Source organism: Brassica oleracea, chromosome C5 (assembly GCF_000695525.1).
Source record: "Brassica oleracea var. oleracea cultivar TO1000 chromosome C5, BOL, whole genome shotgun sequence".
NCBI lineage: Eukaryota > Viridiplantae > Streptophyta > Magnoliopsida > Brassicales > Brassicaceae > Brassica > Brassica oleracea.
In genome coordinates this window covers 10,824,454-10,824,733 of record NC_027752.1, presented here as the reverse complement: position 1 = coordinate 10,824,733, position 280 = coordinate 10,824,454, and positions in this window count along the sequence as shown.

Sequence of the window (280 nt, the reverse complement as noted above, 5' to 3'; positions counted from 1 at the left end):
CGTGACCTTTGTGTGAGTAGAGATTAGGTTAGAAGAAAGGGGCGTTGATTAAGGGTTTCTTAATATAAATGTATTAAACGTAGTCGTATTAGGGTGGGTAAAATATTTACTCTCAAAACATTAGGCGGGTTAATGTAAATTAGCCAAAATTTAGGGATAAATTTTTGGAGCCAAATTTGTGAGACCAAAGAGCAACTACTTCTAACAACTAGTTGCAAATTAGTAACAAATTATAATAAATATCCTATTATTTTGGAGCCTTTCTAATGAATTATGGTTG